Source organism: Nuphar pumila, chromosome 13, assembly GCF_984573655.1.
Source record: "Nuphar pumila chromosome 13, dmNupPumi1.hap1.1, whole genome shotgun sequence".
In the NCBI taxonomy this organism is placed as follows: Eukaryota; Viridiplantae; Streptophyta; class Magnoliopsida; order Nymphaeales; family Nymphaeaceae; genus Nuphar; species Nuphar pumila.
This window is the reverse complement of record NC_143261.1, coordinates 4880018-4903649: the sequence shown is the minus strand read 5'-3', so window position 1 is coordinate 4903649 and position 23632 is coordinate 4880018. Positions and strand designations below refer to the sequence as shown.

General features: G+C 38.7%; 1 long non-coding RNA gene across 1 annotated transcript; it reads left to right on the top strand.

The window, feature by feature from the left end:
- The first annotated feature begins 20007 nt into the window (after positions 1–20007).
- On the top strand, positions 20008–22319 carry LOC149817589 (uncharacterized). The gene is made up of 2 exons (XR_016427466.1): positions 20008–20359; positions 22002–22319. It is a non-coding gene; the product is annotated as an uncharacterized LOC149817589 (long non-coding RNA).
- The last annotated feature ends 1313 nt before the right edge of the window (positions 22320–23632 follow it).

Below are 23632 nucleotides of genomic sequence, written 5' to 3'. Positions count from 1 at the left end.
ACTTGGAGAGCCTGATTTGACAAGAGTAGCAGGTTAATCTAACAGGATCTGTTAAGAGATATTGATGTAAATTGAGAGGACTAACTACTCGACTACGCTCCTTGCAAATAAAAACAATAGGAAAGCAATTATAAATTCAATAATGTAAAAGAATTCAAGGGAAATTTCAAGGAAAAAAATCAATAAGTCTCATCAACAGCTGAACTGTTGTCTCTCTCATATCACCTGTTTATAAAAAAACTTTTTGAATTTGGATTTTCATGTGAGCGTTTGGATTGGATCCGATTGGACCACTCTCTTGGCACCAAAAAATGAAAGCTAGGGCGATGGGCTATAGGCGAGTATCCATCGTTCTCTCGTATTCCACACAGACCTCTGAAGCCTGGACCTGCTTTGCACCTGCATCATTCTCCCCTAGCTGAAAAGAATTCGGCTTTGACGAATTTGTTTGTTTCTAATAATAATATAGATCAACAACATTAAAGATAAGCAATATTTGTCAATATTTGTGCATCTCAATGACGTAAGCATTATTCCCTAAAAGTTTTAGCACACAAAAAAGATTGAATTTTTGTGGGCTCAATTTATTATAAGTACCAACAAAAAAATGCTCAGGACACAAATAGACCATGACCAAATCACCTTTTACGAAGCTAACGCGACTCTAGTCGACCTGTGAGTTATAAATGACATAATTATCTTTGAGGTTTTATTTCACCTGGGAATGGATTTTCTGCATGTAATCAACAATATCTTGAGTCGCTGGCAAGGGCTCTCAAACACGAGTAATCGGTGCTAAATCAACCACATGAATGGGAGACTGACCGTAAACAGACTGGAATGGGAACCTTCCTATGGACAGATTCAGCGTGTTGTTATAAGCAAACTTAGCTTGAGGCAAAACCAAATCCCAAGTTTTGATATTGTTGCCAACAAAGCTATGTAACAAATTACCCAACGCGCGATTGACCACCTCCGTTTGAGCATGTTTGGGGGTGGTACCCACTACTAAATTAGAGTTTGTTTTTTAACAATGACCAAATAGACCTCCAAAATTATTAAGAAAATGAGTATCCTAATCTGAAGTGATAGAACAAGGAAGCCCTTGATAACACATTATGTCTCTTAAATAATAGGAGGCTACAAGTGATGCATCAGTAGTGCATTTGTACGGGATAAATACAATCATTTTAAAGAATCGATCGTCAACGACTAGAATAGAATCAATCCCACATGTCCTAGACAACCCTAACATAAAATCTATGAAGACATGTTCCCAGAGATAGTCAGGAATGAGAAGGGGTGTATAGAGACCTGTATTTTGTTTGTGCCCCTTCGAAACTTGACAAACTCGACATCCCCGGATAAACCTGTTAACATCACATGTCATTCTAGGATAGAAATAACGTCTACTCACAAGAGCATACATCTTATCTTGTCCTAGGTGACCTGCAAGACCACATTCATGCAAATATGATATTAAAAATAATCTGAGGAAAGAATCTGGAATGCACACACGATTCCCTCTAAATAAGTACCCATCATACAAGTCCCGGCACACATCAAATCCTAGGACATGGACTAACATAAATGACAAAAGACTATTCTTTTGACTAAGTGCATCTGCTACTTTATTAAGAGTACCAAATTGATACTTGATAATGAAAGTGTACTCCTGTAGATAATTGATCCACTTAGCATGTCTAGTACTTATTTTTTTTTAACAATTGAGGTACTTGAGTGCCTCATGATCAGTGTACAATATAAAGTTCTTATAAATAAGACAATAATGCCAATATAGAAGGGCTTATACTACCGCATAAAACTCAAGATCATATGTAAAATATCAACATTTGACATCTGATAGATTTTCACTAAATAAGGCTATAGGATGTCGATTCTGACTTAAGACGCCACTAATACCTACATTTAAAGCATCACACTCTACCTCAAAAACTAAAGAAAAATTAAGAAATGCTAGCATAGGGGCATGACTCATTTTGTCCTTAATAAGGCCTAATGCCTTCTCAGTTGTTGGGGTCCATTGGAACTTAGCACCCTTAAGACACTCCGTGATAGGTGTGATAATGATACTGAAGTTCTATATGAACCGACGATAAAAGGTGGCTAATATGTGAAAACTACGCACCTCATCCAGATTTCGCAGGATCGGCCAATTAACTATTGCTTGGACTTTCAAAGGAACGGCCTGGACAACATGAGATGACACTACAAACCCTAAAAACATTCAACTGGATGTCAAGAAGGAACACTTTTTGACACAAAACCTTTAAGACTTGCCTAAGATAGAAAACATGAGCAGACTCACTAGGATTATACACTAAAATGTCATCAAAATAAACAACTACAAACTGTAATGCCTCCAAAATTTAACCATAATTACTTTCCCAATATTGATATTTTGAGACCAATATTTTTTTTGATAAATAAATCAAATCTTTTAATGCGAAAACATTTTTCTCAAATGGTTAAGACTTTGGGCGAGGTCACACTAGAGATAAAATCAAACCAAGATGTATAAAATATACACATTTCAAACCACATACAATTTAAGACCAAAATTTAAGGAGTTTTAATTTTATTCCAAATTAGAGTATAAAAACAAAGGTTTAGTCTTTACATGGTCAAGTACTTAAAACAAAAAGATCATATCTACCAAGATCGTAAGGTAAGAGTGAACCCTCAAAGATACAACTCAATTAGTTCTTCACTTCAGTTACTCATCATTCTTTACCAACATCACCTGTCCCTCATAAAATAAGGCCAAACTCGCTAAAGCCTGGTAAGGCAAACCAATTTCAAAATTGAAGAAAGCATATCAACCATTTAAAGGTAAAGACATGATGTATCGTTCATCATCATCAAGTTATGGATAAGGGGACAATGTCCCATAATTCACTCATTCATGCATTCAAACATAAGGCATTTAAAAGCATTTCACCACTTAATATAGTATTCAATATTAACTCACATCATAAAGCATAATCCATATGCATTCAAACTATCACATCATTTTTCATATGCATGCATAATTCTTATAAACAATAGGTCAAATTTCATTTGACCATTCCAGCGTGAAACACACACACATGCTTTTCAAATAAATCAGTTAGATATTCATGATATACATCAATCATAATGCATATGTATGATATATCTCTATCAGACAATCATAATACAATCATTTGCAACAAGACTATGTAGGCATGATATATTATTCACCAATTAAGTCAACTCAATCATTTGTAGGCGTGATGTGTCATTTACCTATACGCAAACATAAGTGTTTCAATTATAACCTTGTATCAAAATTTAAAATAGATAAGGATCTGATTCTCACATCTGAGTTCAACATATAATCATGCTATAAAAAAAAAGCCAAATTTATAGCTGCTTAACTGGCTATCTTGACTAAGTCATAAGATCATCACAATCCATTATAACATTGCATTTAATCATAATAAAGATTCACAAAATCCACGCTAGATCACCTGGTCTGAAAAATGTACACCCTCACAATGAGATATAGCCCTAGTCAGATAACCTGGTCTTGGATAATGCACTTCCCTACAAGAGTATATCGTCTCAGTGGGTTACTTGCTTTTGGACAATGCACTTCCCTACAAGACTATATCGTCTCAGTAGGTTACCTATTTTTGGACAATGCACCTCCTCACAGAAACTTACCACACTAGCCAAATTACCTGATCAGGTCATGCATACCCTTACAGAGAATCCCTCGAGAAAAATTCTTTAATGAGTACTTTATCTAGTGAATACTATTACCATGCATGCATCAATAAAAATGCATCACATCATATAACATGTCATATGTCACATTATATATTATGACATTTTAATCATATCATCACATGCATAATATCGCCAATAGCGTTTCAAGAACCATAGATCACTATTGAGCTTAGACATTTATTGCATGCATTCATAAATTCAATCATATGACATTTAATATCACATAAACACTTATCATGACATAGCCACCTCTAGTCATCAAATTTTATAAAAATCTACACATTCATAGATTTAACCTCGAAGCATGCCTAAATGAAACATGAATTTCATGCATGCGTACGTGAACATGCCCATTGTATAATATGAAGCAACTAAACCTCAACATACGTAACTCCTACATATTTTGAATTATGCACACAAGATTCAAGTCATATATACATTTTTTACCACATAAATTAACATGTAAAACAAACATTTCATACATAATATGTCTCATACATAGCACATATATATATCATTGTTTATCCATGAGATCATGAGATGTATCAACCCATGCATAAGGGTACCTATAGCACATAAGCTTCATATTTTCACCAATCTAAAATTATGTCAAGCATGATTTCTTGAACCACAATAAAAAGACACTTCTATTATCATATATTCAAATCATTCTTAGCATGATTTTCAATTTCTATTATTATTTTGCTTGATGCATTGCATCATACACACTTACTCAAGACCGTTTGCCCTTTTATATGAGCATAGTGAATGCTACTCACCAACATATAGGGAATCATAACATTTCTAAATATCCACAACGTGGTGTGTGCTCATAACTTGCATTTGAATTTTGAGTAAACATTTAGAGCAATCACATCCCTAAATATTCACAACTAGGTGCAGTGATTGTGCATGACTTGTGTTTGAATTTTAGTTAAGTATTTAGCACAAAAACAATAACTTACACGATTAATGCTTAAATATGCTTTCTACAATTTTAGTTAATGAATCTTACCAATAATAATGTAAAAAATAACTAATCTAAACTCAAAAGACAGAGGGATTTCAAAATCCGTAAAGACCACTCATGCTAACAATGCACCAAACACTTTGTGTGCATTAAAAAATGTCAAAAGCTCCAAAACCGTGGGCACACAATGGATTGGTAGGGGCATTTTGCATGCTGCCAGGACTCTCACGATGACTACATGCAATACGATGTGTCGAGGCAGTGATATGGGGCTCATTGGACTCGGCGGCATTACGCAGACCATCCAAACTCTTCTTTTCTTTCTTTCTTTTTTTCCTGTTTCAAGGTAAGGAGTAGAGGAGGTTGTAGGGTGATTTCGGTGAGAACTGTAGGCCGCAACCCGAAGGTGGACACCACCGGTGGGCGTAGATTCTGTCATCGAAACCCGAGAGCGTCAGGGTGGTCCTACACCACCTCTCGCTGCCTAGTTCGCGCAATGATGGGAAGGCCGAGCTCAAGCTCGCTTCAATCTCTAGCAAAACACCGGAGGAAAAAGGGGAAACAACAAGGGTCAGGTGAATCAGGGAAACAGAGAAATAGAGGGGGGTTTCTGGCAACACCCATCTAAGAGGAGGCCTGCGATGTGTATGTGTGGTCGTGACAATGAACACCACAAGCGAGAGAAAGCTCGATGAAAGAGGGCCCTCGGTGGTCGTGCGACAAGCTTCCAAATCGAGCATAAAGAGGAAATCACCCGGTTGAAACTACAGAGTGAAGGGTGATGGTGCAGCAAAAGGAGCAGTAACCTAGATTCGCCTCAGCAGCTACAATGATAGAAGATGGAGAGTAGAAGAGGAATATGAAGGTATATGCCTTCTTTTGGTTTGCTTCAAGAGTGTTGTGTATTTCTTATTTTTTGTATACGTGCTGGGCATATATGTATACACTCTTAGATTCCCTATTGCCCAGTCTTGGCAGTTAAGCCATTGAGAGAAAAGCGACACATGATCTTTATTAAAACAATTTTATAAAATAGAAATTTGATTTTGAATTATCTTTTTGAAAAGATCCGCAAAACTCATAACCGTGAGAAAACCCACCCACGATTATGAGATACAAGAAGGATATGGATCATGGCCATATACCAACATCTCCCACTTGGCCATGAGACTGCTAGTTTGCTCCCACTTTCATGGGCTTTCCAACAAAGATTACGGATTTTCCATATCATGGTTTTCATCGTAATCCATTCACATATATCTTAGCCCCATATGGGCTACATGCTTAGTAAACAGTTCCTCTGAGATCCATTTAGTCAAAGGGTCAGCCACCATATATAATGTCGGCAAATAGTCAACATTTATCTCACATTTCTCAATCATTTCATGAACATAATGATATTTTACCATTATATGTTTACTTTTCGAGCTATCAGCTCCACTTTTTATTAATGAGATTGTTACTTGATTATCACTATATAATTGAACATGTTCTTTTACAATTTTCAATTTTAGTTCTTTTAAAAACCTGTTAATCGAGACAGCAAATGTGGTGGCAACATTACAAGCGATATACTCAGCCTCTTGGGTGTGCTGAGCAACACATTCTTGTTTCTTACATGACCAAGCAACAGCTTCACCTCCAAACAAAAAGATATAGCCAGAGGTAGACTTGCTATCATCTTTGCATCCAGCAAAGTCAACATCAGAATATCCGACCAATTGCAGCTCATCAGTCTGGAAACACAATTGAAGTCCTTTCGACCCTTTTAAATATCGGAATATTCTTTTAGTAGCTTGCCAGTGAGGCCACCTAGGATTTCCCTGATATCGACTGACAAGACCTACTGCAAAACTTAGATGAGGTCTTGTACACAACATCACGTACATCAAACTGCCAACAGTTTGAGCACAAGGTATGTTTAGCTTCTGTTGTCCCTCATCTGGACAATCACTCCTACTTAGATTAATTTCTTTAGCTACAGGAGTTCCAACCGGTTTGGAGTCATGCATCCAAAACTTCTTCAAAATATAATCAATATATTTTTCTTGACTAAGACTAAGGATCTTAGACTTTCTGTCACGGGTGATTTTAATTCCTAAAATGTAGGATGCTTCACCCATATCTTTCATTTCAAAATTGGTGTTCAACCAATGCTTGGTCTTAGTTATCATGTCATCGTCATTTTCTATCAATAATATGTCATCAACATATAGAGACAGAATGCAAAAATGACTCCCACTTTTCCAAACATATACACAGTGATCTAATTGATTGGCTACATATCCAATCTTCGTGATAGCTTTGTGAAAAACCAAATACCACTGTTTTGGTGATTGTTTTAGCCCGTATAAGGATTTTTTCAACTTGCACACTTTGTCTTTATCAATAATATCTCTCTCAGATTGTTCCATATATATTATTTCCTTTAAGTCACCATTTAGGAAGACAATTTTTACATCCATCTTCCATACATCTAAATCATAGAAAGCTGCTATGGAAAGAATTATCCTGATGAAGGCAAACTTAGCTACTGGTGAATAGGTTTATGTATAGTCAATACATTCTTTTTGAGAGAAACCTTTTGCTACTACTCTTGCTTTGAATTTATCAATTGTTCCATCAGCTTTATACTTTTTTTTAGAACCCATTTACAACCAACTGGTTTTCTTCTTTCAGGAGGGTTTGTTAACTTCCCAAACTTGGTTCTTTTCAATGGATTCAATTTCTTCATCCATGACTTCCTTCCAATTTGACGATTCATGTGAATTTATTGCATCATTGTATGTCAGATTATCAGTCATTTCATCCAGGTCTACAGAATAACAAAGCTCCTCAGTTAAATAAACATAGTAATTATCCAAATAGGATGAGAGAGCTCTAGACCTTTTATGACCACCCCGATTTTGAGAAGTAGAGGCACCAAAATCAATTGGTTCATTGCCTAACTGTTCTACAGTTGGTTCATTGCCTAACTGTTCATTTAGATCATCCAGTAAATCAAATTGGTCTTCCACTGGATCAGTGGATTCATTATTGAGTTCTTCTAGGAACTCTATATCTCTACTCTCAATCAGTCCCATATGTTGATGGTATAATCTGTAGCCTTTGGATCCTTTTGGGTATCCAATAAATATGCATCTTACAGATCTATTATCCAATTTATCCATCTTTGGATCTAAGATCTTCACATGTGCTACAGATCCCCATCTCCTGAGATGACACAACTCTAGTTTCAAACCAGTCCATCTTTCATAAGGGGTAGTTGTGACTGCTTTGCAAGGCACTCTGTTTAATGTATACATAGTTGTGTTTACAGCTTCCTCCCAAAATACCTTGGGAAATTGTGCTCCTGCCAACATGGATCTCACCATGTTCAAGAGGGTTCGATTACACCTCTCAGCAACACCATTTTGTTGTGGTGTTCTAGGCATTGTTCTTTGTCTATTTATCCCAAGATCCTTACAATATTCACAAAATTCATTTGAGGTGTATTCACCTCCTCTATCAGACCTTATTATATATCTTCTGAGTTGTCTTTCGACTTCACTTTTATATTCCTTAAATTTCTCAAAAGCCTCAGACTTTTGTCTAATTAGATACAAATATCCATATCTTGAAAAGTCATCAATAAACGTTATAAAATATAACATGCCACTATGGGTTTGGACTCTAAACGGTCCACAAATATTCGTATGGATAATTTATAATAAATTAGTAGCATGTATCACATTGGATGGAAAAGGTTTTCTTGCCATCTTACCATAAATACAGGACTCACATTTTTCAAAGTGAGTTTCATTAAAGACAGGTATTATTCCTTGCTGTGCTAATTTCTTTATTTTCTTTATACTTATATTTCCTAGCCTTTTATGCCAGACCCCAACATTAAATGCACAGTCAATATAAGTAGAAACAAATCATTTATAGTCACATAACTTGAACATACTATGTTCTTTTACACTAGTGCCCCCCACATTGAGTCTATAAGACCCAATACCCATTACATCACAGTAGGAATGATTTCCCATATACACTTTATGTTCACCAGGACCAGGCTCTTTCATATCCACTGCCCCTTCTGTGGTCTTGGATATATGTCGAGTAGCTCCAGAATCTACCCACCATCCAGACAACTCTTCATTTGCAAATAAGCATTCAGACACTACACAGATGACTTCTTTGTTGTCATTTCTTCTCTTGTTGTTGTTGTTGTTTCTTCCATTGTACCCATAGTTTTCATGGTTCTCATTGTTGGAGAACTTTGTACTGCAGTTTTTCTGAATATGTCCCAGCTTTCCACATTTATAACACTTCACTTGAGATCCGTTGTTCCCTTGAGGCCTTCGAAAACCTGCATTTTGACCTTTGTTGAACTTGCTATTTTTATTACCCTTTCTTTTAAACTGGTTGGCTTTAAAGGGTACTCGACTATTGGAGGGATTGTCCTGGGCTACCATTAGCTCAGATTTCTTATCTTTAGCCATATGCTTTTGTTTAATGGTCAACTGAAGGGGTAGTTCGGTTAGGTTAAGGCTTTTGGTGTTTAGCCTAAGAGCAGTGGTTACCATCTTCCAGGAAGCTGGCAAACTATTCAAAATAGTGGGTACTTGCATCTTATCTGGTATAACATTACCTGCCATGGCTAGGTCTTTAGCCATTACCAACATCCGGTTGACATGATCAACTATATTATCAGACTCCTTCATTCTATATGAGTTGTATTGTTCAAGGAGCAATTGGATATATACTTCAGATATTGTATCATATTTGGTAGCTATGTCATCCATCATTTCTTTTGCAGTTTTGTAATCCTCAAAGACTCTAATTAAATCATCATCCATATACGTTAACATGATGGTCCTAGTCATAAGATCATCCTTTTTAAATTTGTCATATTTTTCTTCCTCCTCTTTAGTGGCAGTCTCCCCGGGTTGAATCATAGTTTTCTGAAGAACATACTCCAAGCCTTCTAGAGTCAGGGCCAAGGGAATCCTACGCTTCCAAATGGGAAAGTTGGTCCCATTTACCTTATCGGTTTTAGCAAGTTCTGACGCACACACCCTACTCGCCATTTTCTAAGTATTAAATTTTTATTATTATAGCAAGTTTAACAGAAAAAAAATTATATTAGTTTTACTTGAAGAAACCAAGATGGTTGATACTTAATGAAGCAAAATAATTCTTGAAGGATAAAAATAAATAAATTAGTAATAGGTTTAATTTGGAATAATGGTCCACGGCTAAAAAGATAAAATAAAACGTTTTCTGCTAAATTCTGAAATTCAAAGGTATTGAAATGGAATTTCTTTATAACTTTCAGTTTTTACAAGAAATTTTCTGACGCAAACCTCTTTTTGCAAAACTGAAAACATAAAAAGGTGGCAGCTTAAATAAAAACACAATTGAACCCCTTTTTAAAAGAAATGAACAATTTCTGGGGCAAATTGAATTTTTTCTAAAGACGGGTATAAAAACCCAAATTTTTTTGTTTTCTTATTAGATGTGTCTTTCTCTCTCTCTCTCAAGAGGCTTCTTCATGAAGCTTCTCTGTGTTTTTCGAGGCTTCTTCACTAAGCTTCTCTGCATTTTTTGGAGGCTTCTTCACGAAGCTTCTCTGCGTTTCTTGAGGCTTCTTCACGAAGCTTCTCTGCATTTTTTTTGTGTGTATTTTTTTTGGAGTCAATCAGCGTGTTTTAATGCCAAAAAAAATGTAGTTCCTTCTTTTTTTATTATTGTAGTTTGCCTTCACCATTTTTTTTTTGTGATTAGGGGGTGATGGTCGACGTGGTTTAAACACCGGAAGAAGAGGCTGAATCTGTCCGGAGGCCCAGTCTATAAAGAAGACCCTGACTTATGTGCCTCTTTTGGGATCTGAGATGAAAGAGTCTAATGACTCTGTTTCGATGGTGTCCTCCCCCGTGTGTGTGTGTTTTCAGGAACAATAAAAATCAGGGAATCTGAAAGCTCAAAAAAAAGATCTCTCAGCAGAATAAAAAAAATAGACAGAAATTCAGAAGGATTAAAGTTTCAACAAAATTAGGTATGATTCAATGAAGAGCTTATTTCTGTTTTATTTTGTTTTGTTTAAAGAAAACTTACTATGATTCTCTTTCTAAATCAATATGCACGAAAAAAATTAGGTTCAATCAAGCACTCATGCATTAAATAGTACTGGTATTTAACTAAGCTAGTTGTTTTAACATATAAAGTTAAAGACTTTATCAAGCCTCAGTTCGTAAAGGCAAAGAACAAAGAAAAAAGAATTTGTGCGCATGTTTGTTCATGCATTGCCAGATAAGAGGCTTCTCTATTAAGCCCTGACTTACTTATATACGCTTAATCTGGTTGCTAGTGACTTGTTGAAGTGGATAAGTGTGATTCACAATCGAGACAAGCATTCAGAACCTGATCACCACTCATCGGGAAGAGTACCACCGATTAAAAATAAGGTCCCCTGCACCAACCAAGGCTCTAATACCACAGATGGCGCAGCAAAATGAGCATTAACCTGGATTCACCTCAGCAGCTACAATAATAGAAGATGGAGTAGAAGAGGAATACGAAGGTATATGCCTTTTGTAGGTTTGTTTCAAGAGTGCTATTTATTTCTTATTTTTTTTATGTGCTGAGCATATATTTATACACTCTTGGATTCCCTACTGCCCAATCTTGACAGTAAAGCTATTGAGAGAAAAGCGACACATGATCTTTATTAAAACAATTTTATAAAACAGAAATTTGATTTTGAATTATCTTTTTGAAAAGATCCACAAAAACTCGTAACCGTGAGTGGGCCCACCCACGATGGATATGGATCATGCCCATATACCAACAAAGGGAAATTCCCAGAGAGAGAGAGTCACCGCCAGGGGATGGCTCTGTACCCGGCAGAACCTGGGCACTCAGCGTGGCTCCCGGCAGAACCCAGAAGCAAGGGAACGCCTCCGGTGGCTAGCACTGAAAGGAGGGGGTAATGGTGGTGGTGCTCTCACCATCACCAGCGACCAAATTGGGAGTTATAGAGAGGGGGAGGGGGAACTGTAGATGGAGAGGCAGAGGGGTGGTCGGCCTCCAGTCGACGTTTGAACAGGAGGAAGAAGACGTGAAAAGGCATGAGCCTTCCGTGCGTCAGCCAATGCCAGAGGTATTGGCTGACTGGCTTCCCAACAAAGGGAAAGGTGTTGGCGGAGCTCGATGGGCATGGGACGCATCAGTGAAAGAAAGAACACGGGAGAGAGGGAATTCGTGAAAGACAAAGGGTTTAATGAAGAAAAAAACTTTGGGGAAGAAGAGGGAAACAGGGGGTAAAAATGAAAAGGGGATAGAGGGAGTCGGGTGCCCTAGTGGCCCCACTCCACTCAAAGTCCTCTTAGGTCTTGCGTCCATCCAAAATCGGATCCAATTTCGTCTGATTTGGGTCCAATTCACTCCCAAACCCCGAATCGGATTTGTATTGAATTAAATGCTAAAAAAAATTAAATTAAAAGATTTTATATATGTATTTGATTTCAAATTTACAAAATATAATAACTATGAATCCCTTATTTAAAAAAAATCATAAAAACCTTAATTTGAGTTATCCCATTGGGATCCGAACTCATATAGATTTTGGGTCCATTCTAAAAATCCATAAAATTTTCCAAAATAAATTCTTTCATCATACAAACTCAAAATAGCTCTGCTAATTCTATATAGTTCATGGCTTTGGTACTTTCTAAACTAATAATTTATTTGATTAACATATTCTCAATAAATTATTTATGACCAAAATACTCTTTAATAGGATTTCTTTCAAAAGCCACTAAAATACATCTAGTTAGGCTCAAAACACTTTGAAAATGCCTTGACGAGTCATAACTCAGTAAAATAAGTAGTTTTAATGATAAATTAAATATTTTAAATGATAATTTGTCTAAAATAATTCTAGAAATACCAATTTTACCCATTTTGGCCAGAAATGAATGAATGAATACGAAATTCACCCGGAATAAAATTTAAAAGTTAGAAACAAATTTCTAACTCGATAACAAGGATGCTTTTTTTATTTATTTATAATATTCAAAACTTATAGGTTTTACACAAACTTGCCCAAAAATGATCGAAGCACCTGATCATAACAATCATGAAGGTACTAGGTACATTCGACAAACCAAAAGGCATCACTAGCCACTTGTATAGGCATCTCAAGTTTTAAAAGTCATTTTCCACTCGTCTCCTTTGTGATGCGAATTTGATGGTAGCCACTTTTTAAATCAATATTCGAGAAGATCTTAGAGTCTGCCAGTAGGTCAAGCATGTCATCTAGTAGAGGAATCGAAAAATGATATTTGATCATTATTTTGTTGATTGCTCAACTATCGACACACATGCATAAATTAGCATCCTTCTTTGGGGTAAGCAAAGTTGGCACTACACATGAGATGACACTCTCATGAATAAAGCCCTTGCGCAGGAGTTCTTCGACTTACCATTGTAACTCAATACTCTCAACGGGGTTCATGCAATATGCAGGCAAGTTAGGAAAACTAGACCCCAGAATTTGGTCAATTGCATATTGGATTGACCTTAAAGGAAGTAACCCATCAGGCAACTCATCTGACATGATGTTTTGATACTAAAGAATCAGAGCTTACACGGTAGGAGGGATATCGAGAACCAGAGTGCAAACCTCTTTAGCCACAAGGGCTAAACAATACCCATCCTTATGACAAGACTCTTCAAACTCCTTGTAAGAGAGGCCAATCAATCCAGACTCCTTAACTAGCTTAAGAACACTAAATTAAAAAGTCTCTTTAAAAAATAGGAGTTTGATGTTCTTATCAGTGAGTCTAAATGAGTAGGTGTTCTTGACACCAAGATGCATTGTCTTCCTATCAAGCTGCCAAGGAAGACCCAATAAGATATGACAATCATCCATACGAGTGACATCACACCACACCTTATCTCGATAATGTTGTCTCATATTGAATTTGATTAGACAATGTGTAACAATGGGGACTTCACTCCCTTTCTTGAACCAGGATATTTGGTAAGGGTGGAGATATTTTTTGGTCTTTAATTTGAGAAAATCTACAACTATAGATGAAACCATATTTTTGCATGCACCACTATCAATGATAAGATTACATAAATAACCCTCTCAAGTGCACCGCATGCAAAAAATATTGTTCCTTAACCACTTTTCAGTTTAGGGAGATGTAGGAGAAATCATAGCATGTCAGATCGACAAGCATGTTTCGACGTCGTCAAGGATGATCTCAATGGTCTCTTCGTCGTCGTGAACGTTCTCGTCTATCTCTCATTCTCCAAACAACTCTATTGACCCGACTCTTCAGACTTGAAATCTACGTCTACAAAATTGACACTCTTGCTTGGGCACTAAATTGCCAAATGCCTAAGTCCCTAACAACAAAAACAATGAGTTGCCTCTTCCACTACACAGGTCTTAAACCTAGTATGGGTTGTGGGGCCCATCAGTCACAAAATGAGTTGTGGCCTTTGGGTCCATTTTAGCAGACTTGTCTCACTACAAGAAAAATTCCAATTAGCGACGAAAGTTTGTGATGGATTTTTTTCGTCACAACTTTATGGTGGATTAACGAGAGAAACCATGCCGTTGCTAAAATTTGTAATATTTACGAAAATAGCAATGGAAAAACTTTCGTCGCCCAATCCATAGCTAATTAGCGATGGCTTAGCAACGTCAGGTTTTTGTCGCAATATCCACGACACTTAGCGAATGATTTGGCAACGAAAGTTTTTCCGTCGCTATATAGCGACGATGTTAGCGATAGAAATATTCTGTCGCTAACTGGTCATGTAAAGTTGCGACAGAGTTGCAACAGAATTAGGTCATCTCCAAATTCGTCGCTAAGTTTCGTGTAAATCCCTAATCAGAACCCTTTTTTTCTCTTTTATGTTTCGTCTCTCCCACCTGACGCACTCCTCAGCCCTCTGCCCGCTGCTCGACGCACTCCCCGGCCCGCCGCCCGACGCACTCCCCAGCCGGCTGCTCATCGCTTGATGCACTCCCCGGCCCACCGCCTGATGCCTGACGTACTCCCCAGCCAAGTAAATGCCTCATTTTTTTTTCGGCAGGGGTTTGCCCCCCTTGCCTAGTTTTTTTTTTCCGGCAGGGGGTCGCCCCCTCTGCCTCATTTTTTTTTTCAGCAGGGGGGGGGCTGCCTCATTTTTTTATTTTCGACAGAGGGTCGCCCTCTGTTTTTCGGCCTCATTTTTTTTTCTGACAGGGGGGGGGGGGGCGATCCCCTACCTCATTTTTTTTTTCGATAGGGAATCGCCCCCCTTTCCTCATTTTTTTATTCGGGTAGAGGGTCGCCCCCTGCTTTTCCGGTAGGGGATCGCCCCCCGACCTCTTTTTTTTCTGGCAAGGGGGGCGACCCCCTGCCTCATTTTTTTTCGGCAAGGGGTCGCCCCTCCTGCCTCATTTTTTTTTTAAAACAATACTATCAAAAATTTCTGGCAGGGGGTCGGGGGGCGCCCGACAATCGCCGGGTTCTTGAACCACGACATCACCCCGTGCCTGCCGCTCCGGGGGATGATCACTGCCTCCGAAGACCTCGTGCCACTATTGTACACCACTGGCTTACTGATTGGCCAACCGAACTTGAGGGAGGTCGGGCCAAACAAAGAGGTGGTCGACGCCCAGGAGGCGTTTCGTCTCGCTGAAATCCCGTCCGACTTTGATATTTATTCTAAATATTTTTCTTTCGGCAGAGAGTGACTTCATTTTAACACAATGTCTCTTACAAATTTCTCAACGGATCCCAGTTGTGCCCCGCCACCTGTGGTAAGTAAGTGACAAAAACAATACAAATCGGGTAAATACCCGTAGTGAGTAAGTGATGCAAGCACATCATATGCTAATTAATTTATTGGATGCAACACTTTACTGTTCACACACTCACTTAGTTGTTGATATCTAGGACTGCTTTGTTGGAGTTTGGAGATCATGCTGAGCATGATTTTAATGTATGCGAATAAAAGTGTTCTTATTTTTGGAGTACGGATTACATGCTATGCATGGTAGTAGTTAGCAGGATATTGGAGTGAGTTTGCTGCAGGTACATATTTGACATTTTTTTTTACTACCTTAGAACATATATGAGCATGATAGAATCACATATACAGTTTTTTTTACTGCCTTAGAGCACATATGAACATGATGGAATCATATATACAAATTTTTTGACGGCCTTAGAGCACATATGAGCATGGTAGAATCACATATACAGTTTTTTTATTGTCTTAGAGCACATATGAGCATGGTAGAATCACATATACAAATTTTTTACTGCCTTTAGAACACATATGATTTAGAACACATATGAGCATGGTAGAATCACATATACAGTTTTTTTACTGCCTTTAGAACACATATGAGCATGATTGAATCACATATAAAGTTTTTTTATTGCCTTAGAACACATATGAGCATGATATAATCACATATACAGTTTTTTGCCTGCCTTCGAACACATATGAGCATCATAGAATCAAAAAACAGTTTTTTTACTGTCTTTAGAACACATATGAGCATGATTGAATCACATATAAAGTTTTTTTATTGCCTTAGAACACATATGAGTATGGTAGAATCACATATACATTTTTTTGACTGCCTTAGAGCATATATGAGCATGATTAAATCACATATAAGTTTTTTTTACTACCTTAAGAGCACATATGAGCATGATAGAATCACATATAAAGTTTTTTTACTACCTTAGAACACATATGAATATGGTAGAATCACATATACAGTTTTTTTACTACATTAGAACACATATGAGCATGATAGAATCACATATAGAGTATAATTTATTTTAGTATATTTTGTTTGTCAATACTGATCTTTCTTTTCTTGTGTAGGTTGCTGGTGATAATCAGCGTAGTGGAGCTGAAGGGACAGATCGAGATAATGAACAAGATGACGCACAAAATCTTGTTGATGATTAGATTCATGTGTTGAATTTGTTCTACCTTCTTTTTGTTTCAAAAATGTAAATGTTGAATTGTAAATAATTAGAACTTGCGAATTTTATAGTGGATCGATTAATTATTTTAGTTTCCTTTTATAGGTATTTTGATGTGTACTTTGTTTTTTAACAGAAAATATAAATTGTATTACGAGAATTTTTTTCTCGATATTTAATTTTCAAATATTTTTTTTTATTTTTTCCTTGTTTGCGACGGATTTGTGACAGATATATCCGTCACTAATTACTATTAGCGTTGAATGTAGCGATGGATTAGCGACAACTATAAATCCGTCGCAAAACCAAAATCTTCGTTTAGTAATGACTGCCTTGAGACGGATGTTGGCATTCGTTATTCCGTCACAACTTAGCGACGAAACTAACGACAGATAAATTTCATTGCTACTTAACAACAGAATGGGCGACAGATATATTCCGTCGCTAATTAGGGCCGAAAAATTTGCGATGGAAGCTATTCGTCTCTAATTTGACTCTAATCCGTCGCTAAACTGTTTAGCGATGGATTTAGGTCGTCGCTAATCCACAGGTTTCTTGTAGTCTCTCTACCCATACTAGAAGAGGTTACTCCCCTGTCTGGAGGAGCACCCCTAGGTCACTCAAACGCTTATCGCACACGGAATCACAACTCACTTTTTTTTTTTAACTTTTTCTCAATGGTTAAGGCATGTTATGTTACTTGATCTACACTTAATATAAAAAAACAAGCCAATTCATCATAAATTGTAGAGTGAAGGCCAATAACATACCTGGTACATGTTGATCCTCGGTCTCCTGATGTATACTGTACATATTTAGGTGATGAAACTCTGAGGTGTACTAGGTCATGACCTTTGAACCCTATCAAAGTAAAAGGCACCGTCGATATGCCTGTTGGGAGTAGCCGAGTGGAGAGAACTTGGCCTCCTGCATCTCTTCCCACATCTTGATAGGTCCAAGACCTTGGCCTTCTTGAACCTGTTGTACATCTATCCACCACAACAAGATCAGTCATCATAGACAAGTCTATGCAAGCTCTACTCGCTAGTGATTTGAAACTCAGTGAGTAGAAAAGGACATGTCCACAACCATCCTCCAGTTAAAGTAAGTGTTAGGATCAAGTTGGCATGCGAACTGTGGATGGTTTAACCTAGTCCTGTAAGTGTTCATCCACTCAGTCATCTACCCCCGTCACCACATAACTGGTCCTGGAGGGTGCTCGTACCAAAAATCTTTATCATCATCAAAATCCATAACCTGATCAGGCGGATCTCCTCGAACCGCATGTCTCGGAGGCGGCCTCTCAGGTTCATGGCCATGGGGAATATCTTCCTATCTCTGATCTCAATGTGCACCTACTGGGATGTGAGCATGCTAGTCCAAACGACCCCCCTGTAAAACGAGTCTCGAATGAGCACTGTGAAATGGACCCTAGTTTTGGTTTGATCCAAAAGGAGTGTATGGGTTGTGGGGAGGCCTAGGTGGGGGATTCATGAAACCAATGGATGGCTGTGAGTAGGTTAAGGGCTGATAGAGGTTCTCATTAGGCATAAGCTCTTCGATGGGGCATTTTTCTATACATTGTTCAAGGCCCTCAATCTGTCTTTCTATTGCTTCAAATTGACAATTCATCAACTTCTGATCACCTTGAACATTGTCCATCTTCCTGTTTATGGATGCCACATCATTGTTTAGGCGGAGAAAGATTTGCATCAATGATGCCATGTTTTTCGATAGCTCCAATAAAGCATCTTTGTGTTCCATCTTAATTTCTTTAATATTTTTTTTCATTTTCGCTCGTCAACATCATAAATACAATCAGAAAATTCAGCTCTGATACCACAATTGATGTAAATTGAGAGAGCTCCATTTACGATAAAAACTACCCAACAACTGAAAATTCAATAACGTAAAGAATTCAAGAGAAATACCCGAAAAAAGTAAAGGAAATCAATAGGTATCATCTACAACTGAACTATTCTCTCTATCTCAAATAACTTATTTATAGAAAAACCCTTTGAATCAGGATCTTCATGTAAACGTTCAGATCTGATCTTCATCTGGTTAGACCACTATCTTGGCTCCAAGAAATGTTGGCTAGGGCGATGGGTTATAGGTGAGCCTCTATCGTCATCTCGTGCTCCGGACAAACCTTTGAAGAGTGTTCTCACCTCGGTTGATTTCTCGATCGGTAACTGGGTCCACCTGAAGATTGGACCTACCATCCTCCATCGAAGTTAAATGAAGCCTACATGGATCAGAGTCTCCTGGGTGATCCTGAACCTGCTCAACTATCGTTGGGATTAGATTTTCAACAAGCAACCCCTCCAACTGCATCTCAAAATAGATTACCACTTTTTCTATATTAAATGTTCTTACATCCATCACCACTGTACTTGCATTGCGGGGCATTATGTTCAGTAAATGAAGGCTGTGCTGAACGCATCTTCTAGTCTTCTAAGAACCAATTATGCAGATCTCGTGACTTTATCTTCTGCTTGTGGGCCTTTGTCTCTCTATTCAATCTGGTTCCCATTAACATCATAAATTGTTTTTGATATTTTACAGGGTAAAATCTAGTTCATGTGGTGGGGTTCCCTGCTATATGGCCCACCCTCAAGGGGTTGTAACCCCTTGATCATCACTGGGGATGGCAATAGACCGGGCCGTGGACAAGGTCTTCACCCTTGCCCCGTTTCAAAATCCGAACCTCCATCCCCTTTTCATGTCCTCCATCCCCCGGGCGGGGCCCCATTTCCCTTTGGTCTATAGTCATCCCTTGAAGGATTGAGGATGGGGCGGGGTGGGCGGGCCGGGCAGGGCAGGGCGAGGTGGGAAAAAGCCTAAGTCCATCCCCGCATGAGGATAGATTTTAACCTTCATCCCCGCCTCTATCCCCATTTCATGCCATTCATCCCTGATCCAAACGGAACTAAGCGGGGTGGGCCCGTTGTCTCCCGGTCCACTGGCATCCCTAATCATCACCCTCACCCTCACCCATCAAGGAACCTGCAACTTCGGTCTTGCGGGAAAAGACATGAACCTGGGTATCAAACTCTTGACGTCCTTCAGCTTGAATGCCTTAACCCGGCCAGTTAGGTAGGTCTGCTAAGACCTTATTGGCACCGTCGATTAATTTCGACGATGTGCACCACGTGGCCCACCCAGCGGACCGTTAACGACGCATTTCAAAATAGTTTTAAGAAAAAGTAAAAAAAACACGAAGCCCTGATAGACGACTCTGCGTCTTTTGGTAACACTCTCTCTCTCTCTCTCGACCTCTTCAGCGTCGTCCCTCGCCGCTCTCTCTACCTCTGCTCTCTCTACATCTGCAGCTCCTCTGCAGCGTCGTTGCTCGTCGCGCCGGAGCCATCATCTCCCAACCTCTGCAGCGTCGTCCCTCGCCGCGCCAGGGCCACCACCACCCGACCTCTGCAGTTCCTCTGCAACATCGTCCCTTGCCGCGCCATCGCCCGACTTCTTGACATCCTCTGCAGCGTCGTTCCTCGCCGCGCCGAAGCCACCATCGCCTGACCTCTCGACCTCCTCTGCAGCATCGTCCATCGCCACGCCGGAGCCCTGCACCGAACCCTGTCCGAAGGCCGCAGTTTCTCAGGTAGGAACATTTCTCCTGCGCTGGAGGTTTTTTGTTTGAGTGTTTATGTTTTGTTTTAGGGTTTTGGATTGTCGCTGATCTTTTTTTTTTAATCTTGATATGTGATTTTAGGGGTTGATGAGATCCGTTCGAGATTTACTTTATTTCTCTGATGAAATCATTAGGTTTATGGTTAAGGTTTCGTGGTTCACTGTTTCGTTTTTTTCTTCCGTCTTTTATTTGGTGGATGAGATTAGATTGCGATTAACGCTGAAGTGATTGTGGCCTTCGATTTGGGGTTTTCTATGTGTGTTTTGATCATTGTGGTTAGAGTTCAGTGGTTCTCTTTTTCACAATTTTTCCTTAGAAACAAGAGAAAATATTGTTTGGGGAAAACAACTGGTTTAAGAATTAAGGGACCTTTATCTGGGGTTTTTGGTGGTAAAAGTGATGGAAGAAAAAACAACTTTCGGAACAAGTTTAACATTATTTGCATTAATGTATAGCTGTTGACTTCCATGACCATGTGTGGACATTAACACATTCAGCCCATATCTATGCCCCTCTAAAATTAAAAAGGAAATTATGATTGGATGCGTCTTGGCTTTTTAATTCAGATGATCTTACCCTAGCATATCAAGTTCTTTTGGCTGTTGGCAACCCATGACCTTGGTGACTGTGGCTTGGATCTTTGCTGTCATGATTATCCTATTGAATTTTTGGTGTTCAATCTGTAAGAGGAAAACATCGGAGCCTAAGTTTCACGTAAAGGATGATATATGTGATCTAAATTCTAATTGATTTGGACTTAAACATTTAGTGACTTAATCTAGCTTAGATCTATACATCATCTTGTCCTGATGGGTGATAAACAGGTGTTTGTCAGAGGTTCTTTTTGCAGTTTCACTTGGAAGAGGTTCAATTATTCTCCATTAGGGCATAACGTAATTTGGTAAGGGGTCTAGTGTATAGGAATTTTAAAGGTGTACCCAGTTTATAAATTACCGGGTATTGACTGTTTGTATGTGGAACTTTGCAGGAATTTCATATGTTTCTATGCTGTTAGTCTAAGGGGATAAATGTGAATCTTCACGTTTAGCTTGAAGTCTGGAGTTTTATATTTTCGATCTGTCCATTTTCAGTATATTTTGCATGTTTTCTTCTTTGAGTTCACCTTCTTCGTCATTGACAACATCTTTTATTATTTGTTTTTGTTAGTAGAAATTATAGATTAGATGAGCTTTTAATATTTCATGGACTAACATTAATGCATTTTTTTTTTGTGACATGGTCTAATACAAATGGGCATGGTTTATCTCGTGACATTTTCATTTGGTTTAATACAATTTTTTTGGAATCTGATATGAACTGTGTTGAAAGTAGTGGAATAGTAATGCAGAAAGTAATCTCTTCATAAGTTCTGAAGGAATGTATATATTAGTTCAATGGCATTCAATGAGATTCAAATTCAACAAACCAAGTGCACTTTGACATTTCTTGGGGAGAAGGGTAAACAAGAAATACATTGTTTGTTGCTGAGTGCTTAATATGCACTCCTAATGATATCTTCTGAAAATCTTGACCTAGAAGTATCTTTTTGGCTTTGAGATATTCTTTTGTGTTATCAATGATCATCTTAATGTCTTTATGCTTCTTTGAACAGAAAAACAGCCAAGGGCCAGCAGAGAGTAACACAGATCGTTTGTGAGCACAGAAGAGTGGCCCAGCTTTGGCGTTCGGATCAAAGTTTGATGAAGGTGGTACTCCTGTTACCTCAGCAGTTGCTGTCAACTCACAGAATTTGACATTACCTAAGGTCCTGAATACAGCTACTCCATTCAAAGAGAAGGAGCACAGTTCAGGCTTTACCGACTGTTGTTTCAGTGAAATATCTGTATATGAGATGCTCTTTCATTGTTGCATGTGTGACAAGGTTCTTCAACCAGTACTTGTTATTTGGTTGCCATTATTTGGAAGAAAATTTCTAGCATTTGATCTTTGCAATCTGCAATTTCCCCCTCCATTTGATGCTCTCATGTTGTGATGATTGATGACTATATTGAATCTTACCTGCCATATATCCTTGTAGTCCACTTGATCCACTTGCAGCCTTGACTGATTAGTGCCACTATTCTTGTGTTGCATACCTGAGAATTGTTGTATTCATGTATGCCATATTGGTTTTGGGTCTAATCATGATAGGAGATGTAGCTCTACTATCACAGAATGTCTGTTTGAATATCATTTTAAATGCTGAATGTAAATTTCTATTCAGGTTGCACCCATCATGTCGTATCAAGAATTTGTCCACTCTGATAGAGAAGGAAGATCCGCTGTGTGGGCCATGTGGTGCTCATTGGCGAAATTAATCACGGTGTCGTCGAATGACCTTCATTCGCAGAATGACCTGACCTGAATCCCTCCCATCTCAACCTCATGCAAGTCTCCTTCCCAGAAACAGGAGAACATACCTTCTATTGCCTAATGAAATCTGGCCCCATGGATGATGCAGCGTCATTTTGACAATGGGCCAAAAGATGCAATCAATTTGGCCTACCAAGCTGAATGGGCTCACCCAACGTTGGTGGGAAGTAAAGATTTTGGGCTTTAACATTTTTAGCCCTGACGGATGGGACTAACCCTACTTTTTGTAGCTTTCGGTTAATGTTGTTTTCTTTCTTTTTTGTTGGATTTATAACCTGAATAAACCGCACCCGCTACAAAGACCTGATCTCACTGTCAGCCTGTTATAGCCTGCTATTCCTTCAGTCATCATGCCCCGGAGGGCGTAAAACTCCGAGGCTAGGACCCCCGCCCCCAGGGACTATGCTACCCGTTGACTTGCACAGATATGAGACACCCATGGACCACCCATCTAGTGGCAAGGGCCCCACCCCACTACGCCAAGACTTTCAGTTAATGGGTTAAAGGCATCTTTTCTATGGGTGAGTTAGCTTGCCATCAGGCAAGGCACTATGGGGATGCACAAGACAGTACAGTACGTTAGGTGTTGAGGGTATGTGGGGTCATTGCCAGAGATGGTCCAATTGGTTTTTCTGAGGCCTTCCTATAACATAGATACCCAATTATACAACTTGTATGCCAGACAGGGCCTTGGAAAAGGATAAATACACACATTTCTTAATCAATCCCAATGAGACCTTGTATTGTAGTATAGGCTGCCCAATTTAGAGTAGACTTGAATAGCATGAATCTTCGGTTGTCCTTTGGTCGGTATTGCATGTGCCAATGTCACCACCTCCCTCAAAAAACACCCTAGCATTTCTTCCAAAA